Below are 19,052 nucleotides of genomic sequence, written 5' to 3' on the forward strand. Positions count from 1 at the left end.
TCATCTACCAATTCTACATTCAACACTACAGAATTCAATGACCGGAAGCATGCGAATACGGCCACTTCACAACATGAAAACTCACCTGAACACAGAAAGTGTATGATGAGCTACCACAGTCGTTTACAGTTATCTAGTCGTATAGACAGGCAGCTTATCATACAATTCAATAATGGACGTTATTACTGGAAAGAAGTGATGAATGGTGGCTGTTAACAACTTTTTAGCGTAAAGCAGACTGTCTTCCAGAGTGTAAAATGAAGCAATTGGTTCAGTGAAAAACGGGAATTATTTAGATGCTTTGAACTTTAAATAAGATTGATCCATTTTGGGATGAACATATAAAAAAGTACGACAATTATGGAAAAGGTAATCTCTCTTATGTCTGCTACAACTTGTGAGGATTCATAGAAGTCATGGCGTCAAAGGTCCTGTTAACTATCGTCTCTGAAATACAGAAAGCTAAGTATTACTCTGTTGATTCTACCCCAGATGTCCATTCATGGCGACTAACATTTATTACATGATATATCCGAAATGGTGCATAATTTGAGAGATTTTCGGTTTATTCATATTTATGGACATACTTCAGATTGTCTGACGGATGCTTTCGTTTCATTTTTGGAATATGGCTACATTTCAATCAGTGATTATAGATGTCAGTCATACGACAATGCCTCGAATATCTCCAGAAAATATTCAGGATTTCAAGCTCGACTTCAAGAAAAAAATAAATGTGCTGTATACGTACCACGTTCAGAACATTATTTGAACGTAACTGGCGTTCAAGCAGTAGAATGTAACTCTAATGCAACTATTTGCTTCGATTTTGTCCAAAATCTCATTAGGTATTTTTCATCGTTCACACATCGTTAGGATATACTGACTTTAAACTTGAATTCCGGTATAAATAAAAAGGCATTGTAAAGCTTATCAAAATCACGTTGGTCTGCACGCACAGATGAAATTAAAGCTTAGAATATGCATAAATTGTCTTGAGCCGTGATTATTTAAATAATGATGCATCACACTCAGTGCATACTGAACTTTCTGCAAAGAACTTGAAAAACAAGATGAATGAACTGGAAACTATATTTTAGCTATCTTTTGAAATGACACTTTGACTTGTATTGACAAAGTGAATGTATTTGTCTAGAGTAAAAATATGAATTCGTCGAAAGCAGTGAAATTTTAAAATCTTTAATGACGTATATAAAAACAAAAGAGATTCTTTTGATTTTTATGGGTCAAAAGCCAAAGGAATATAATTTATAAAAGAGTATCAATGTGTTCACAAGCGTGTAAGACAACGCACTGCTAAAGTAACTTTCCTTGAAAGAGATAAAAACACAGACGTAACTTTTGAAGGAAACCACAGGCAGAAATTTAGAGTAAAAACCTTTTTACCAATAATCGACTGTCTAATTTATAACATCCAAAACGCAGTAAAAAATACGAAAAGGTATTAAAACTGTTTCTTTTTTTTTTTTTTTTTTTTTGAAAATATTTGTAATTTAAATGAGAGCGAAATTAAAATAGCATGTAGAGACATTAGGTTAATTGGAAGCAGGAAAGATGAAACATATGCAACCGCCTTCGCCAGGAATCAAACTACGGACCTCTGGAATACCGGCCCAGCGTGCTACCGTTACACCACGAAGGCACGCTAGGGAAGTGGGAGAAATACCTTATATACTCCCCTTTTTAAAGGGCGACTAGGGTTTTAGGGGACCTAGTCGCCAACTCCTGGGTGCGGAGAATCATCATCCACAACTCTTTTCAGTTCGGGCGCCACTTGTAGAGTCATTAGGTTAATTGAAAGCAGAAAAGATCAAAAATGTGCAACTGCCTTCGCCGGGAATCGAACCACGGACCTCTGGAATACCGGCCCAGCGTGTTACCGTTACACCACGAAGGCACGCTAGGGAAGTGGGAGAAATACCTTATAATCATGCTAGAAAATGTCGAAACTGCATGATATACATGTTCATGGGAAGGAACTGGACTTAAAATATCAACATTTAAACGCATTTCTAATCAATGATGGTGAAAAATTAAATTAAAAACAAAGAGAAGACATAGAAAAAAGGAAGATTCATAAGAAGTGTCATTTAATAAATGCGGTTATCCACAGAGAACGTTATTCAAAATTTGATGGCTCTAGGTACCGTTGTTTTACCACAATGCGAGAAACATACGTACATTTTTGCTGATTCTTCATTATTTAACATTTTTTAAATATAACGCAGGGAAATAATATTTGGTGGCAACATTTCGAAAAGTGAAACACCGTTTATAGTGAAACAACACAAATGCCAAAAAGACATTAATAGCTCTTCTGGGCTAACACCCTTTGGGTTAAAACAATTTTTAGCATTTTTTGATTTTAAGTAAATTTTTTAATTTGAAAACTCAACCTTAGATTTAAAATCTTGAGAACTATTTTATTTAAAAATCATTAGAACATCAAGATTCCGATTAGTAACTGAAGCAATTAAGACGAGTTTATTTGTGAACAAAATTTTTCAAGACTAAATTAAGGCAGCCTAACTTTTCTAGGCTCTTCCACCACAATATACTCTATTATTAAGATCATGCCCGTTCGCGTATGATTTATTCAAACTTGAAACAAAAGTCAGTTACGTGTCTCTCAGATTTCTAGATAGGGTGCCACTGCAATGACAGAATGCCGTTCTGCTTAATTTTTTATTTGAAATCAAAAAGCAAAGCAACCCGGCTTTGATCATGACTAATTAGAGTATTATCTGGGATAATTAGAGAAGCTATTCCTATTTATAAACCTGAAATCAATTTTACAGCGATTTCTGAGCGAAAGAAAAAAGTTGCACTCCTGGCCATGGGCGGTCATTGCTAAAACTCCCTGGTTTCGATCGGAGTTAGCGCAGGCGCAATCCTACCAACACGGAGTGTACGTAGGTAAAGCGGGAGAGCCCAGACACCATTCGAACAGTCCGGACTTTCTCATCCACCTGAGTGGGTCGACCATCTCTTACTTTTTGGACCAAGTTATTATTAAAATGAGGCACAAAGCTACCCCAAGAGCAGCGCGATGAGATCTCGAAAGCTCAAACCGCGTTGGCCTACTAAAAAATTATGTCACGAGGTAAGAAAGATTTTATTTTACAGATTCTTAATCGTTGCAGATACTAGCAAAGCGTGGCGCACAATTCCCACTTTTTTTAAGGTTTCTAATTATAGCTTTCGTGTTATTTTCAGCAATTATTTTCCGGCGCAAAATTACATGCGGTAAAAGTTAAATTTTTAAACTTAATAGTAGTAATGCTACTTGTGTAAAAATTAATTAAGTGATTTGAGGATTTTGAGATACAAACAGGCATTGGTTTTAGCAATATGTATATTTGTTAATTAGCTTCATTTAGAATAATTTGCTGCGCTGGAAAAACGTTATGTACCTGCCTGCAACTTTATTCTGTTTCGAAAAGAAATCAACGTGCAATGTTTTTTCTCCACTTTGTCATTCGTTAAACTTTGAAACAAAATAATTTGCATTAGTCAATTTTGCAAACCTTTTAAGTCTTTTTAAGAAATAATGATACTGATGATAAATCGATATTTTTTCACAAAAGATGTTGTTAATGATAAAGATATTCATATATTTCAGGAATATATGAGCTCATTTTGCAATTTTTTTTTAAGTTCTTGCTTTCTAAACGAATTGGTTTCTTGTTACAGACAAGAAAATTGTTTCTAATTTTTCGTTAATAGCTGTCGCTATACATGGAACAGAATGATAAATTCGATCATTAGTATTATTGCCCAAAAACCGAGGAATATCTTTCATTCTTTTTTAGGGGGGGAGGACAGAATTTGAGATGTTGGGGATAATTTACTTATTTTGTCAAACTTAATGTTTCTAAAAGTTCTATTATTTTTCATTTCATTCTACAATTTAATTTCTAATTTTCTTGCATAATTTTTAATGGAACTTTAAAAATTTATTTCATTTTAACGCAGTATATATTTTAGAATAATACACTGCTTTCAGATTCATAGCTTCAATAATCAATCTACGCTTTTAATTAATTAATCTACGCTTTTAATAATTCAATTAATTCCTTAAATATGAAATAAATTTGATATTTACCCTAAAATTAAAATTTAATGTTAATTATTTTACCGCGAATGTTCTTTGATTTAATTAAGAATGTTCTTTTTATAGCAGAGACTTACTTTCCATATTACTTTCTCTGATTCTTTTTCTATATTTGCTACTGAAAGCATTCTACCATAAAAAGTTCTTTCAATTCTTTCTTTTCGGTTTATATTAATATAATTTCATATGTAATATATTCTTATATGTGATGATTTTGATTGCCAAGAAGCTATTACTCGATATTATTTTACATGGGAACAGGAATGAAGTAACTTTACTCAGTTTAGAAAGGAAACAGATAAAAGCCAACGAGTAATGTGCAACGGGAATTGAAAAGCGGAACATACATTCTAAGATTTCAAAAAAGAATAATCTGACTAACATTTAAGTGTATATTCAATTTAATTTTTATATTCCTTGAGTTTTAAGAACAATTTTGAATTGAATTATTTATGAAACTATTTCAGTTTATTTCGTGGCATAAGTGAATTTCATGCGACAATGATAATTAATTTCATGGTGTAGTTAGAAGAAGTAGTACAGAATGGTATCATTATTTCAAGTTTATTCCAAAATTTTATTTTAAATACATGGTTCTGAATACTATTCACTGAAATATATTCGTAGAATTTCATACCTCTGTAATTTAGAAATTAACATGCATTTAGAGTATGCTCGTGAGTGGAATCATGCACAGTTTTTGGTTTTTTCTTAATTTCTTTGAAGGAAACTAAATCTAGAATGGTTTTAGACTTAATGGACTTAATGGTTAAAATGGTTTTAGACTTAATGGACTTAATGGTTAAATGGTTTTAGACTTAATGGTTAAAATGATTTTAGACTTAATGGTTAAAATGGTTTTAGACTTAATGGTTAAAATGGTTTTAGACTTAATGGTTAAAATAGTTTTAGACTTAATGGTTAAAATGATTTTAAACTTAAGTTATTTTGGAGAAACAAGACACAGTTTTTAAATCCTTGTGCGAAGTAAAGAAGTTTTGTAATCGCTAAAAATTTCGGGTATCATATTTCAAAGAAAATATCCATTTTGAGCGTTAACGCGTGGCATCTGTACGTACGGATAGAATAAAAAGCCTATTATTCCAAAATGGATTTAAAAGGCATTTAGAAAAGGTTTTTTTTTTTTTCGTGACGTCTGTACGAACGGGAGTACGTATTTGTGTATGTATGTATGTATGTATAAATGAATATATCTCATGTAACTCAAAAACGTTTAGCCGCAGAACGTTGAAATTTTGTATATGGGACTGCTATAATATCGAGATATGCAACTTCCTTTTTTTATTGCAATCAGCAATGACAAACATATATGTATAAACCCGGCTTAAAAGGCTTAAAACCCGGCTTAAAATTTCTTACCCGGCGTTTATTTTAGCAATCTTTGGTCGTAGTCGTTAACGTTCCAGTTACAGAAGTATTTTTTGTGATGAATATATTCATGGTTTGACAATGCCTAATTCAAAAAAGAATAATTTTCGACGAATAACGAAATATAATTTTAATTGCAATCTCCTGCGTCCGATATATATATTTGGAAAAGTTTATAATCGTTATCAAAAAATAAAACTATAAGAAGTTTGATTCTCGTACGACAAAAATAAAATGAGATGTTTAATTTCAAAATTTACAATTTTTGATATTACTTTCAACTTGCCTTGAGCGATCGGTTAATTAAGTTAGAATAATTCAGAGAAATAAGTTTAAATGCAGTACAGTAAAAATGTGTATAATTTGTTATTGTGGTTGTCGTAACTTATCTCACCTGTCTGACAGTAACATAATAACAAGCCCACGGAATTCATCGTTGCAAGAAGTGCAAGACTGCCCCTGTCGTTAGCAAGAGCCTTGAGCACTGTACATGTGACACTACGACTTTGCTCAGTTCCGCCCCCTATTTTGATGGTGAACAACCCTTAGGGGCAAGTCCGAGGGTCTTTCACCTCTCTTTCCCTACTACCAAACATTCGAGAAGATTTTCGGCTCGCAGCATATTTAGAGTGTCCCCACAAACACTATCCATCCCTTCTCCGGGATTTGGAACAGGGCTCTTCGCTACGACAGGCAGCGTCGCTAACCACAATCCCGGTTGGGCGGCATGTGCATAATTTAATAGGCTAACCATGTATACATGAGATTTTTTCATATAGTTTTCTGGTTGCATACCGTATCTCAAACAGCAAGTGAAACGTTTGTTAAATGTTATATTTGAGGTGGGGCATCTAAATGTCACAGAGGTGATATAAATGTCGCAGAGTATAGGAAAGGGGGTAGGTGGTTGAGAGCAAGACTTCTGGAAAGGTGAACTTATGAGATGGCAGTTGTGAGAAGCATCGCATTTCATGGAGTCTCTAAATCATTAAAAGATATTTAAAGAAATAAAAATACTTTGTCATTTACTATTTAAGTTTAATAACATATAATTTTATGTTATTTTTTGTCGAATGTTTCATGTGTCATCTGATGTCGTTCCTTGTGTTGTTCTCTTTCAAACCACAGGTTTTATTGCAAGTTTTATAACTGTAAGCGGCATATAGCAATACCTCGATTTGCTTAAATTTGCACTTAGGCAACTTCCCAAAAACTATAACGTTCAAACTGAAGCAAACTAATTAGAAAGACGGATTCCCCACTAAATAATTCCTCATATTCCTTACCTGCATTTTTTGCATTGGAACAATAGTCGTACATCGCATATTTATCACTTTTCGTTGTCTTTGTTATTTACCTTTTTTGCCGGCGTATAAGACACACTTTTTGGTCTTTGAAAATAAGTCTGAAACACGGGGTGCGTCTTATACGTCGATACTCAGTTTTTGATCACCTTCTATTCTAGAAATTTCCTTTATTTGGAGTTAAGCGATTTTTTCTTGTCTCCTTGTAGAGTGTGGGAATATTACAATTACTTAGAGATCTGTGAATGTGCATGCGCTGACAAAGACGATCACACTGGATGGTACAGAGGACAGTTTGTTGTATGAGGACTCAGATGTTGGTTTAGATGAGGATTAAAGTGACTTTCCTGTTAGCTCTGGAGATGAGTGTCGTAATTTGACGAAGAAGATTAAAAGGTGTTCTTTCCCAGATAGACTGGGTATTTGAAGAAAGAATTACATTGGATTTGTGTTACTTGATATTTAAATACTTTAAATTCTTTATAATGATCAGTAATACAGTTTTATCCTTCAAAAGTGTGTATAGAAAAGGAGGTGCGTCTTATAGGCCGGTACGTCTTATACGCCGACAAATACGGTACCTTCAAATTGGATTCAAAAAAGCAAAATTTATAACAAAGGGATTAGCTAAGGATTTCAACCTGATGGACATGGCACTAGTCATGGCGTTAGTGAAATTGGATTTGATCGATTCTAACACAAACCATTGGAAAATATTACTAGCCTTAAACATTCCGATATGTCTAGCTACATGGTTATCCGAAATGAAAACAAGCATCTGGCCGTACAAGTTTTAACGTGCTTTCTCCCTAAGGCACGCCTTTGTAGCGTAATTGGGAAAGGTGCCCGGCTAGCAATCAGAAAATTTGACAATAATTTGCCACCTCTAGGATTTGGCGATTGGGACCTTTCCTCCCCAGTCGCACTTTAAGTGAAAGAGACTGTAAGGTATTTTCTCCTGGTTTAGCATGCGCCTTCGCGGCGTAATTTGAAAGCACATCTGGCTAGCATTCGGAAGGTGTGGAGTTCAAATCCTGGTCCGCAGTTGATTCGTCATTAATATATTCTTATGAATATATTATAAGATACCAGAACTGAGCGCAGCCGACCCTCCTCACCAAACAATTTGGTCCCATGGTCATAACAGACAACGCATTTCCCCCCTTTACGTATGCTTTCTTGGTCTAATTGGAAGCATATTTTACGCGTGTTCGATAGTCCAGGATTCAAATCCCGGCGAAGGCATTGCAAATTTTTCACGTCTCCTTCTTCAAAAAGTCATACTAACTACAATATAATGGCCCTGGAAATCTGAGTTAGAATATTTATGAAATGTGGCTCACAATAACATCAGGATGACAACTCAGACGAGCCCGACTACTATCTGCTTTCAATATCAAGAGGAGTAGCAGTTGGAAAAAAGAACACCATTTTTTTTTAAATTTCACAATCACCTACGTCAAGCACCAGCTTTCCCATTGATGACAAATGTTCGCTGCCGCAAACTTCTTTTTCTTTTAAGTTTATTAGTTATTTTAGTATTTTTATATGTTTTGTAGTCTATATTCAAATAAATACTGTTTCATGATGTGCCATTTATAAAATAATATTTAAATTTATACATTAGATACAAACATAATAAAATAAAAAACTTTTAGTTTCTTAAAACGATGAGTTTTAAACAGTATACAAATTCGACTAGAATTCAAGATAAGTACAAGTTTATGTTACGCAATACTTACGTACTTCGGTAACTATTGTAGTTTAAATGGGAAATGGAGTCTTAACCGTGTATCGTTTGAAGTTTATTCCATGTCTCCAGCTCGTAGAAAACCCTTACAGAGGACTAAAAACGTTGCTCGAGAAGGTTCCTGAGCTCAATAATTGTTAAGAAAATTAGTAGATGGCACAATGATAGGTCATTGGATTTCTTATACAAATTTCCGATAATGATCCTGAAATTGGCAGTATCGGGTTCACTCTTTCTGCAGTCCAATTAATTCCATTAGAACTTTTGTGAAAAAAAAAAAAAAAAAAAAAAAAAAAAAAAGCAGCACGGTTAAATGGCAGAATACCTCGACTTTGCCATATTTCAGGCTGCTAAGAGACTGTATTACTCTTTCTGAGAACAACGTATAGCGATTTTAACAAACAAAAAAAAAAAAAAAAAAAATTTAAATACATCCATAAAAGTTTATGTTTTTTTAAAAGATACGTTTTTGTACTCTAAAATGTATTAAGACAAAAATGTAGAAAAACATGCCAAAGATACAATAGAAAATCCGCGGACGCAGAAATGAACTGAGTCTTCAAATGCATCTGCAGCAATAATAAATGAAATAATTAGCTAACATTTACAACTTAAGAAACTATAGAAATTATATTCACCATCTTTTGCCGAGGCATGTGGCTAAATGCAAAACAATTTATAGAACACTGTGTGAAAACTATTTAGCAGGAGATAAATGGAAATACATTGTGGTTCTTGATGAAGCACCTAAATGACTGCAACAGAAAAAAAATCTATTTGCTATCGAAAGCGAAGAGGGAAAGATATATAAATCTGGTTCCGTCATAACAAAGAATGTTTCAGTAAGGAATTTATGATTCTCGCAGAATTCTCTTACAATGATATATTAAAAATATGAAGAGTGGGAAAAAGTTTTAAATCAACTCAGTATGTGACAGGGCATTTTCCTGCTGAAAATTGAGCTGAGGATTGGGATAATGAATGAACTATAACTATCCTCAGAATATCATCCATATATGATGCAACGATAAATATAAGTAGGCCTATCAGGGTCATAGAACAAAATTTTCTAGCCAGTCAATAATATAAAGTACGAATGATGATTGGCCTTAATTGAAGTCACAACCCACACGCTGTTCTACCCGACTTCATTCTGATGGACTTCTTATGTAAGGTAACTTCATGAGTTCTGATGTAAAGTTCGAAAGGTGACTGATCATTACAGACCACGTACACTTCTAACTTTGGGCATATAAGAAACAATTGCAAAAAATGCCAGCTATGTCACTGGCGATTTCAAAGCGAAAAATGGCATACTTTGGTTGAATGTAAAACATGATATTGTCTCTCTTGGATAATATATCCAGACTTAAAAATGACGTTATTTGCTGACAGAGAGCTTGAAGCAAAATGATTATTTGAATTTATATTTTTTTCAAGCATCTTCATGTTCACTTTCTGTCGTTTTTTCTGGACCTTCAATGACTGCATGACTGGATTGTATATTCGACAAGCCACTGGGAATAAAATTCACTCGGAATAAACGCTCACTGCAGCCCATATTCTAAGTGACGGATCCAGATCGATTAATCAACTTATTTCAGCCATATTATAGATCCATTCAAACTTGCCTCTGTGATCCATATTCTTAAACTCAATGTCAAGACATTTCTACACTCTTAAGGTTTCATTTAGGAGATACATTTTTCTAGCTTTATAAGCCTATTTTTAAAGCATACTTTCTGGTGCGTTTTTGGCCATCAGCTCTGATGGACTACTGTTGTTCTGGCATTGATAATTTTATACTAGAACCAATATTTAGGTATTTAATCTTATAATACCTAAATGTCACTTTTATTCCGATCTCATGAATTTACCGGGAAGCTTTGCTTCTTATGTTAAAGCGTATAGTTATTTAAACTAACCCATTTTGGCATACCAATGTTAACAAAAATCATTCCTTTTGAGATAGTATTTGGGGGTATGTTTCGTTAAAATAAATAATATGGCATTGTCACTAAAACTCTGAAAACACAGTAGTTAAACTATAAGGCATTTTTTTATTCCTTTCCGCATGCTTTCGTGGTGCAATTGGAAGATCCCTCGATGCGTAATTCAGAGGTGCAGCTTCAAGTCCCAGAGAGGCGTCGCTCATTTTTCATGTATTCTGCTTCGAAATAACCCAATGACTCTACAAGTGGCACCAGGACTGAAAGTTGGTGGACGATAATTCATCACCAGCTGGATCTCCTAATTCACAGTCGCCTTTTAAAAGGGGGAGCACATTCAGAGCGTATTCGAGAAGCTGAGGGTTAGAGTCCTGGTGCAGGAACTGAATAATTTTCACGTCTCCTGCTTAAAACAAATTCTAATTACTCTACAAAATCTCAAAGAATATTTTATAGAAACTAATCGATGAATACAAACAGAGAAGCATTGCCAATATCATGGACGTATCATATGATGCCTATAATTTCTCTAATTCTAAAAAATTCAAATTCTAAATTGTAAGATTTATATAAAAAATAATGATTTGCAACATCGGGCAGCTTTCCTCTAATGTAAAAGAAAGTTTAGAATTCGACATGACGTCTAATGTTTAGCTTCTCAAATTTTAGGTTACATAGCATGTCCTTATTTATCACATTTAACCTACAGTCTTGTAATTCTGTTTCTATGATTTTAGTTATCGAGAAGCCAGACAATCAGTAATAATTAAATTAATCCTTTTTCAAAAGTTTTTACGCACTGCTCTTGCAAAATAAGATTATTATTTAAAAGCATTTGAAGTTGCTTTTTGAGAACCTTTCCAGTTCCTTATGTTTCTAATTTAATAAAAGTTATGCCAAATAGCTAAATTTAACCTTAAGTTGATATTAGTTTCTACAAGAATTGTCTAGATATGTATGAAACTAAATCTTGGTTTTCTTAGGACAGCAAAACGCATCTAACTACTTCTGCGCCAAAATTAATTGGATTTTGCTATTCATCATATTTGGAAAGGCCTTCTTGCATTTATAATAAATTTATATTGGAATATTATTCAGATTGAAAAGAATGAATGTGATTTAAATAAATTACACTGGAAAATAGAAATTAATATTATGCATGAGTGTAGCTTTTGTTATTAAAGCTAGACATTTTAAGTAATATTTTTCAATGGAATTTAGACTGTAACATTTCGACTGCATATAAAGTAATGCAATTATGCCATTTAATTATCTTGCGTACTTGACAATGACTGTATATGCGAGTGAATGAAATTTTATTAAGAATAGCAGCTAAAAATTCAATTAACCTGAATTTGAACAGATAAACACATTATTGATTTCGGTACTTTTCTGTTTTGAGGGCCGTAAGAAAATTGCAGCGAAAATGTATGCGCAAAAGCGCCAAATCTAGCAAACGCGCCAATTTAACAGCGCGCCAAATCTAGCGTACGCGTTGATTTCAGATTGCGTAAGTTCTGAAATCAACGCGTACGCTAGATAGTTCTATATTTCTATATTTCTTAAGACGCCATTGAAATACTAGTTTAATTTTTTAAATCCTTTTTTGATATCCTATGGATTTAACAATTTGGGAATTGCGCATGACGACATGTCGGCAATAGAATTTTGAGTAAAGTGCAGAATCACCCACTGCTTGACGCGTTTTAAAGAATTGCACATAGTCGGTATCCATGTGCACATCGACCTATTTTCACTTAAAAAAAAATCCTAGAATTGCACAAAAATGGCACTGCGCACACCCTTTATCTATGTAAACATCGATCTATTTTCACTTAAAAAGTAAAAGAAAATTGACAAAAATCCAATTGTTTTTACCTTTGTAAAAAGCGGCAAACAAATAAGTGAGCGATTCTGCACTTTACCGAGAATATTTTCAAAGAAAAGACATCATTTATTATAGAAAATTACGTTTGAACAACCAACGAGATGAAATTATGCTTTAGCGATAAGTCGGTAGCGAAATAGCGATGCAGGCATCCATTCAGTTATGTTTAGCAATTTTTATATAAATTATAATAATGATCTGAAATAGTTAATTACTCTTATGCTTCCATTCAGTCATGTTTAGCCTTTTTCATATAAATTATAATAATAAAAAAGTATTATATGAAATTAACCTTTCATCTAAATTAAAACATCTGTCTTAGATAGTTATTTGCTATTATACTTCCTTTCTTGCCGCAATTATTAGGGTTGCCACAATTCTTTTTGGCAGCATTGGCATCAACGATAATTTGGCGATTTTTTACGGCTCTCGAAACTGAATAGTACCTTGATTTGAATACAAAATTGTCATTATCATTTGGATGAATGTTTTATTTGGTTTGCTTTTGATTTGACATTAATCACTGCGTACCAAAGCGCTATAAGGAATTATTGCATTCCCTTACCTGTACTTTCGGGTGATTAGCATGCCCATCGAATAGTGATTAGCATGTCCATCTAACAGTTTTACGTTCCGTCCTTCGAATCCCATCGAGAAACCAACTGAGTTTTTATGTATCTTTTTCCGATAAACTTTATAGGCTTTACAGTTGTGTTCGAACGATATCTCGACATCACCAACTAAATTTAGCGTCTCTCCTTAAAGCGTTTTAAGTGGGGAAGACTATGCGAGTTATTCTATTCCCTATTCGTTTTTTCATGGATATAAGTGTTTAATACGTCCACCTAGCAGTTGGGAGAGTTGTGGTTGTAATTTCGGTAAGGGCACTGCATAAGAATTACAAATGAACAGCCAATTTCAAAAAAAGAGCTGGAAACCAAGATTGAAATAAAATAGGTTTTTCTATTTATAGATTTGGGGGGGGGGTTAATATTTATGCCAGTTAAACGAGAGAGAGAAAATTTAGCTTTGTTTTGTTTGGTTTAATTAAATCATAAAAACTACATTTTCTGTCTGTCATTCTTTGTACAAATGTGTTTTCTTAGCCTGTTAACTTACATGTATTCTTGGCCTATCACGTTTCGTACATTTGACAAAGATAGAATCTAGTAATATTTCCAATATTCTAACTCATCAATTTTAGCAATACATAAGGCAGTGACTGCTGCAGACTACATTTTGTTGACTAATAATGATATTTTTAATGAAATTTCAAAACAATGTACATTAATGATTTCAATAATTTGTATTAAATCAATAATGCAGTCATCGATAACTCTGCTACCTTCGACACTGAAAGGGAGGAAAGGAATGAAAACATACAGAATTGCTGGTCTAATGCTCTAACCTTTTAAAATTTTAAGATATTTTTACAAAATATTCATTTTCCTTCCAGAAGCCAAACAGCCAACTTCCTGATTTTCAACAGGCCTGTATACACGAAGCGACAAAGTCGCTTTGCAACGCAATATGCTTGTCTAGTAAACTTGTTGCCTGTCTAGTAAACTTGTTGCCTGACAGCAGTTCGTCTACAGTAGGCAATTTTACTCTAAAGTTGCTCTAAGTTACTAAGGCAGTCGGAGAAATCAAAACGGGTGACGTGAATTATATCCAAATGAGAATCATCCTTCGCTCTCACAACAAACAATAATTTGCAAAGATTTCAATGCTTTTATTTAATCAGGACTTAATTTTTAAAACAAGTAAATTTTAAAATGGTTTATAACCTCAATTTAAACGTTGGCTATCTAATTTTCATTCTGTTACATATAGGAAAAGGGGAAGTTATAGTAAAAACCGAAATCATAAATACTGGTTAATTTAAATAACAACCTTACAAGTTTAACTAAAAAAAAAAAAAACATTTTCTCTTTGCCAAGTTAATTTTAGACATGCACCTTAGATAAAGTTTCTTATGTGCTTGAGGGCAATTGTATTCTAGAAGTTAAGTAAAGGGAGACTAGAACCAATGATAAAACGTGACTGGCACACTTTCATCTTCATCGCCTCGTTGAACTATTGTCCATTGTTTCGAGCTCCTGGGTCAAACCCTATCCCAATATAGCAGACTAATCATTTTCCGAATACAGTAGTCATATCGTTGTGATGACATAATTTCAAGAAGAGAGGTGATAACAATTGAATGGTGAAGTCGGAAGAATGACAGTTATGAAGTCGAGAACTTGTTTCATGGCATATCAAAGTATTTCATCTTCATGAAGGAGAATCAGTTGCAAATCATAGCCAAAAAAAAGGCGAGGATGAAATTTCTGGGTTAAATAAGGCTGTATTACGTGCACAAATATTCACACTATTTTAGATTTAAATTATATTTTAGACATCCTCGCAGTAGAGATGAGACGGAAAGGGGGTGGAAGAGAGGTCACCCACCTCGCTACGGTCGTTACAGAATTTTTGGTGAATTTGCACCAATAGCAATTTACGACAGCGGATTACACAAACCGTAGTCCCGATTAAACATTGAAATTTTAATGCGCAAACCGAATTTGCTTTGAAATTTTAACAAACAAATGTAACACTGCAATTTTCATGCGCAAACCGTAGTCATGATTAATCGTTGAAAGCAAAACACACTTTCCGATAGTCCAACGCAGGAATGTCCAACGCAGCACTCGTAAGAGGAGAGACGTTATATCAACTTAAAAATGGTAATTATAGGTAAGAGAGAAATCTACCAAACGATATAACGATTTTGAATCTGCGTGATAGCCAATTTGCATTCTTCTCATTATGTTTAACTAGTTACAATATATTTATTGCGATGCGTTCTCGTAAAACATTGGGCAAAATAAATGTCATATTCGAGGAGACATTTCATGTTGTGGATCATTTAATCATTTTAAATTTAAAATAAGGAGATCTAAAGTACTGCCAGATGATTAATTTTGATTTAAAGTAATTATAAAAATTTCAACGAATGCTTTTTCATTAAATAATATAAAAGATTCTTTACAATTTGTGTTATTAGCGCAAAAGGGAAATTTAACTAGAAGGGCTATTAATTTTGTTCTGGCATTTGGCGTTGGTTCACTATAAACGGCTGCATCATTTTCCAGATTGTTGCCACCAAATATTAGAGCCCTACATTATATTAAAGGAAATTAAATATTGAAGAATCTGCATAGATGTATGTATGTTTCTAGTAGTGTGTAAAACCAACGCTACGTAGGGACATCAAATTTTGAATAACGCAGAATATGGGTATATGGAAGGCAAAATTTCAAATTTGGAATTTGTCTTATTATCTATTTCACATTTTGGCAAACTTTAACAAACTCGATGATTTCAAAGCGAGCAATGGCAGCACTGTACAGAAAAAAATATTTTTATCTCTAGTGCGCGAGACTGTGTATCGGAAATTCTAAAGATACCATCAATCACTTTAAATTATTTTGTGATAGTGCTGTTGAAAGGAATTTTATGATTTAAGTGCGAAGAACATGATATTTAATAAATAAAGATAACGCACAAAATGTAAAAAAACGCTTCTTTGGGCGTAATTAAGATCTGAAAGCTTTCAGATTTTTTTAACGTTTGCTTTTCAAAATTATTTTATATATGACTGTATTTAACTTCAACCGTAACATTCTTATAAACCCACGCATTTATTTTATTTTGCAACTGAGCCCAGTCTAATTAAAAGCGTAAGGAAACGTTTTAATTGGACACATATCCGCGTGATAGCCAATTTGCTAATGATTGTTAGGTTATTAGAATAGTAGATATGTTACCGTGAAAGACCGAAATTGGAGAATATCGACTTTCACCGGAGAATATCAAAATTCACCAAATACGTCGGTGAAAGACCGAATATTTCACTACATTCTTGTATATTCGGACTCTCACCGGTGTATGTCGACAATCACAGATATGCTCTGGTGAAAGTCGAAAAGAGAGGTCATAATAGTTTAAGTTGTTGCAATAAACAAGATTTGAATCACATAATTTAGTAAGTTTTTTATTACTGTTATTTTATTTTCTCATTTAGAACGTACTGTATAATTAAGTAAGTTTTTTACGTCTATTATTTTCCTTTCTCATTTTGAATGTATTGTGCGTTTTAGGTTCTCATGTTCTTAAGTTCTTATTTCAAGTTTCAAGTGCGTTTATTCGCGACTGAATTACGGAGAAGAAAATATAATATTGTTATATGTTCAACATTCACCATTAGTACATGGTGAATGTCGACATTGACCGGTGTAAGTCAGAAATAAGAGTATTTGGAAAATATTTCGAACATACTCCAATGTTGACATTCACCGGTGAAAGTCGACATTCTCCAGATTTCGGTGTTTCACCGTAACAGATACATAGAATGGCAGCAGGTTAATTTGTCTAAAGAATTTCATTTTCCATTTTAAAAGAATTCGTTATCAGTTGCTATTTCTTAATATTACATTCCACCCCAACAGTGTACTAATGAATGAGTTATTTCCTATCAAAGGATACCTTTAATAAAGAAATGCTAGCCGAATTTTCTACCGCAGTTTTCATATATTTTAATTCGCAACATTTCATGTATCTAATCATGTAAGTATACGCTACAAAGAAAATTAAATATACTATAGCGAAGAACTAAATTGTTATAATATTCTACTTCATTAAAAATCTTTGCTAATCTTTTCTAATGCCATTTTCAGAAAGAAATCACAATCAAAGTTTGAAATTTTTCAATAGTTTGAAAAATTATATCTACTCTTTCTGGAATCAGAAAAGAATACTGTAAAATCTGTAAAAAACTTTAATATAAAATTTCCAAGTCAGAGTTATGACTTCTAGTTATTGGAAGTACAACATATATTTCTTAGTTTAATTTCTTAGACCTGGGATAATAATTCTCCTAAAATTTATCTTTAATTCATTTTTACCTATTTTATATCATATAATATAATTCTTCATTACGTTTCATTTAAAAATTAATGAGAGATAGCAAATTTTATTTCTTTATGGGTTATGTAGCTGCTTTATTTAATCTTACAAATAAATAACATAATATTTTATTGATAATAGGAAATAAATGTTTATAATTCCATATGGATCCCCTTAAGTTTTATATGAATTTTTTTTCTTATTCCCCTCCCAGTTTCTCGCAAAAAACAGGACTTTTTCAGGCTTAGATTTTGGAAAATAAATTTATTTTAAATTAAAGTGTTTTAAGACAAAGTGTTTTAGGAATTATTTAAAACATATATACAATTTAAAAAAATAATGGAAATTTTACTGTATTATAGTGTAGTTCTATTCTTAATAACTGAAACCTGACTTGATGATATCTTAGGGTGACGATATTTCAAAATAAATAGTTTTAGTACAAGTTTTATGGTAATTTTTTATTCCCTTGGTTAGAATGAATAAAAAAGAATTTTAATATAGTTATAGTTTTGCAAAAGATCTATTGTAAAGACTTTGTTCTTTAATCTCTTAAAAGAACGTGAAATTTCACCAAATAAGACTTAAACTAACTAATTAAGTAGACTTAATTCATCTCTGATGACCTATCTTTTGTATATGTTCAATAAGTTTGTTTAGATAGTATATAATCCAGATCAATACAAAACACGATTTAAATGTCTTCATCATCAATACCTAGGCCTTAAAATGCAAATTAATTTAGAAGCGCTTCTTAAGTTTATTATAAAACAACTGACAATTTACCAAAAATAGAATTGTTGTCAGTTGCTTGGAAAACAAAGTGTCTACTTAGACGTGTTGCTGTTTTATTTAATTTAAAGTGAGTAAATTTTAAAATTTCCCTTACAGGGTTATCTTTTGCTTTCATTAGCAATCCGACAAATGGCATCAGCCGCTTGAAACTCCAAGCAACTAGCAGTAAAGAGTACCAAAATAAATTCCAATAATAATAGTAGCTCTGCATTCTTAAATCTTTAGACTGAAAATTTCATTCTTTTGAAAACTGATTATGATTAAACACTTCTAAAAGTCAAAACACATATCTTATTCTTCTGTATTAGTGAAACGTTTTAACAATTACTTACAAGTGGGAAAAATTGAGTCGAATTGTAAAGGTGAAAACGTGATTTCACACTTTTCAGACTGAAGAATCACGAAGTAACTTTAAAAAGCAACGAATCTTCTTTACTTTGGTAGGAATTTAATTTACATTTTTGTAGAGAAATGAATGCTTTAAAATTAACGACATCACTAAGAATGGAATCTAGTAAAAAAAATTAAATCCTATGAAATTAAATATACTGAATGTCGCAGTATGGCAAAACGAAGTCCTCATGACCGTAAAGGTGACTTAAATCAATTTTAGCTAGCAATTTATTTCCGAATCCTATTTCTGGATAATAAATTAATACATAAAGCACATTCTGCAATGAAGTTTTCCCTCTCTTTTTAATAAAACGCTGTTTCTTCCCTGATACTTATGCTTGTTCTTTTTTGTATATATAACTTAATTAGTTTATGCATTAATATTTATATAAAATATTTCACTTACATTTTTCTAAAGGTTAAACATAATTTTATCCATAAAATAATAGTACTACAATTAATTAGAATATTAAAGATATTTAACAGGTAACAGGGGAGG

The 19,052-nt window shown here is 32.6% G+C and overlaps 1 protein-coding gene across 1 annotated transcript in view; it reads left to right on the plus strand.

Annotated features, from left to right (window-relative positions):
• The first annotated feature begins 2,971 nt into the window (after window positions 1-2,971).
• LOC118183576 (uncharacterized) overlaps window positions 2,972-19,052 on the plus strand; it is a 363,019-nt gene continuing 346,938 nt past the window's right edge. The window contains exon 1 of the mRNA XM_085824258.1: window positions 2,972-3,124. The gene's annotated coding sequence lies outside the window, so the exon portion shown is untranslated. The remainder of the gene's footprint in view (window positions 3,125-19,052) is intronic.

The sequence above is a fragment of the Stegodyphus dumicola genome, chromosome 9, assembly GCF_044657685.1.
Source record: "Stegodyphus dumicola isolate Sdum_Otavi_A_Nest chromosome 9, ASM4465768v1".
Classification (NCBI taxonomy): Eukaryota; Metazoa; Arthropoda; class Arachnida; order Araneae; family Eresidae; genus Stegodyphus; species Stegodyphus dumicola.